The sequence below is a fragment of the Mastomys coucha genome, unplaced genomic scaffold, assembly GCF_008632895.1.
Source record: "Mastomys coucha isolate ucsf_1 unplaced genomic scaffold, UCSF_Mcou_1 pScaffold20, whole genome shotgun sequence".
NCBI classification, from domain to species: Eukaryota; Metazoa; Chordata; class Mammalia; order Rodentia; family Muridae; genus Mastomys; species Mastomys coucha.
Window position 1 is genome coordinate 130203068 of NW_022196903.1, and position 3722 is coordinate 130206789.

Sequence of the window (3722 nt, forward strand, 5' to 3'; positions counted from 1 at the left end):
TTAATATGAAAATTAATATTATCAACATATCCTAATCAATTGAAATCCAAAAATATGAGGAATTAGAAGTTTGTTGTCATCCAATGGTCTCTCTAATTTGGTAATTGGAGGATAGGTCCAACATTGTACAATCTATATACACTTTCAGCTTGTTTGTAACGGTGTCTTGCTGTATACAACATCAGGGTCTTGAAATCTTGCTTCTCCTATCTCAGCCTCTCTATTAGTAGTATTGTTTATTTCATTTGTTTACACTATACTATGGTTTTCAGAACAGCTTATATATTTCAAAAGTATTTGTATACCCAAAAGAAACATAGATGATTAACTAGGGAGGTGGCTTGTAAGAGAACAACAAAGAGTGAGACTGGATGCTTTGCTTGACATATGTAGCTCTTGTATCAAGTTTGAAGAAGAGAACTTTATAAGTTACTCTTTCTCTGAGATCAATGCTTTTCCAAATTATCACAGCTAATGAACCAAATTCTTACCCTCACCTAATGTCTGTGCCACCCTCCAAGCAGAACTATTGTTCATTGAAACAGTTGGTGAATAACTTTATGGATCTTAATACACACACCATTTCTTAAATGAATGAAACCCGTTCTCTGTGGGCTGAGAATAAAGTCACTCACTCAAATCAAATAGTGTTGACCATAGCAGGAAGTCTGTATCCAAAAATCGTACCTACAATTCATTCCTCGGCGCAGCGGAATTGTCAACTCTCAGCTTAGCTACTATGGAGGTAAAATCCTTTGGTGATGTGAGGGTCATTGAAGTACAGCCTTATTACAATGAAATCCAATATCTAAAAATTGTTCTTATTTTGGGCTTGTACCACAGTAAGAGCCAAGATTTTAAACTCTACTAAATAGAAAACAAACAAACAAAAACACTTTACATATTTATGTTCGTTTAAGAAAATACTAGTAGTGATGTATTATTTTGAAATATACAGTTAATATGTTTTGAGTTATTTAAAATTTATATTGAGAAAAATGTATTTTCAGTATTGCTGTAGATGAGTATCTACATAAGACTGTTAAATTGATTGTTGTTTTATATCAAACAACTTTTATAATACTCATTTTTATTGTTATAATATTTTATAAATTTTAAAGAATATGACAAAAAAGATATTGTAAGTATTGAAGGGGGGTCTCTGGGAGGAGTGGGGGTACAAAAGGGAAACAAGAATGGGATTTAATTCTATTTACTTAAAATATGTTCTTAAACGTTAACAAATTCAGATAAATTGAAATCATGTAACTTTTCTCATCATAATGCAATAAAAGTTTAAAAAAAGAATAAAGGATCAAGAAAGAAGAAAAATAAATGCATTAACTATCTACGTTAGTTAGGTAGGTAGGTAGGTAGGTAAGTAATAATACTTAATTAATAATAACTACATTAACTATTTACTTAAGTAGGTCACAGGGTACTACATATTTTGTTAAACATGGTTTTAGATGTGCCTGTGTTTCTAGATGAGATGCACATTGAACTCCATGCACTGAGAAGCAGGTCCTCCCCAGCATAGACCTGAAAACCACCTAAGTGTGGAGGAACTTCAGCCAGCCTGGGCTATAAGGTAAGTTCTAGGCCAGCCAGGCTATATGGTAAGTTCTAGGCCAGTTTAGAGCTGTACATTGAAATCTCAGGGGATGGTTTGGAAGCCAGGTAGGATGCCACTTCACAAACGAAGGATTGCTATAAAACAGCAGGCACTGCAGATCTTATTCTGTAAGATTTGGTACTCTATTGTTGTAATTTCAACACTTGGGAAACCAAACCAGGAGGATCAGAAATTCAAGGTCATCCTCATCTACAGAGCACATTGGAGGTCAACCTCTAGTTCCTGAGATCCTGTCTCAAATAAAAGCAGTTGGGGGAGTGCTGGGCTAAGGGTGGCTAGCAGATAAAGGTACTTGTTGCCAAACCTCAGGAGCTGAGTCAGATCCCAGGGAGCCAAACGGTGGGAAGAGAAACTGACTCCCAAAAGTTGCCCTCTGACCTCTATACATGTGCTATGACAGACATGTGCCTTATACATACACACATACACAAAATCAATACATGTAATAATGGTTAGTGTTAAAGATCACTTCTTAGCCTTCTTACTAAGATCAAGGGCAAGATCTGTTCTCGTCAGTTTAACACTGGCTGGGTCCTCCGTCTGAAGACCACATATTAAATGATGTGGGGAGCTAATCAGTAGAATAGAAACTGGCTCTGCCCTCTACACCCATTGACCTGGTATTGCAGAACATCCAGGGATGGTGGATCCTCTGAGGAGTGTTGGAGGAGACTAACTGCTTCAAGTAGTATTAAAGATATAAGGAAAAAAATGTTTAATGTCTTTCAAAAGAGTGCAGAAGATGAGGTGCTTCATCTCCACTGACCCTACTTGTGAGGAATGCTGGAGAGCACCTTCCACCTGAAATAATAGAAAGTCAAAGAAATCAAATAGGAAAGAAGGTCATATACTAGTAGAAGAAACCATGAAGAGCTTTGTACTGGTGTGGCCCTCAAGCCTGTCCTCCTGAGTTCAGTCCCTGGGACTCACATGGTGGAAAGAGAGAACCAGCCCAGGCTGTTCTCTGACTACACACACAATCAGAAATGTTTAAAAGAGCACAGTGCTGCCATAACAGCAATCACTATTAAAATCAAATCACTTAATTCTACAATAAAAGGGAAAGACAAAAGTACTAAAACATAAAACGAATGATGTTGCTGGGTAGGTAATATAAACAGATATAAGTGGAAGTCAACGCTAATAGTGTGGAGAGCACAGGACTTGTACAATTTCCCACGCTAGAGAAGCTGATGCCCTCCTAAAATGGACTCTACACGCTGTTCTCTGGCTGCCCAGCAGTAACCATGGAGAGGATGCCTGTAGACATCCTGGAAGAGGAAGCCAACCATGTCCACATGAAAAACTCTGAGAGAAAGCTGTGACAGGAGAGACCAGGGAGTGCAGAAGAGCCACATGACAGACTGAAACCAGTGTGGCAGACAACAGGGAATCTTCCTTGTCAATAATTGCTTTAAACCTAAGTGGATTATGCTCTGCAAACAAAAGACATAGGGTGGCTAAATAAACCAAAAGCAGATTCAATTATATAGTGTGTACAGGAGACTCACTTTAGATTTCAGGACAGCTTGGGTTGAAAGGAAAGAGAAAGAAAAATATTCCATGCGAGTGGCATACAAGAGAGCAAGGTGGCCATATTTCTATCAGACAAGATGGACTTCAAGCCCAAGCTCAAGACTGCCAGAAGACACTCAGAACCCCTTACAGTGATAAAAATATCAGTCCATCAAGACAGAACAATTATAACTGCATATATACCCAGTACAGAGTGATGGCTCAGCGGTTAAGAGCACTGGCTGCTCGTCTAGAGAACCTGGGTTCAACTCCCAACCCCTACATGGTAGCTCACCACTGGCTGCAACTCCAGTCCCCAGGCATCATGAGCACCAGGTACACATGTAGTACCTAGGCATACATGTAGTCAAAACATCCGTGTACATTTAAAAAAATTAACTAAATTTAAAAAAAATATTGAATTAGGCCAGGCATGATGGCAAGTACCTATAATCCTATCACTCTGAAAACTAGGGCAGAAAAATAGCTAAGAATCCAAGGTTAGTGGGACTTCATAGCAAGTAGTAGGCTAGCCAGGATTACAGAACAAGAATGATATAGATAGATACAA

At 38.3% G+C, this 3722-nt stretch overlaps 1 non-coding gene across 1 annotated transcript; it reads left to right on the forward strand.

The window, feature by feature from the left end:
* Positions 1-2100: 2100 nt before the first annotated feature.
* Positions 2101-2290, forward strand: LOC116100235. Its single transcript, XR_004122553.1, has one exon. It is a non-coding gene; the product is annotated as a U2 spliceosomal RNA (small nuclear RNA).
* Positions 2291-3722: the final 1432 nt, after the last annotated feature.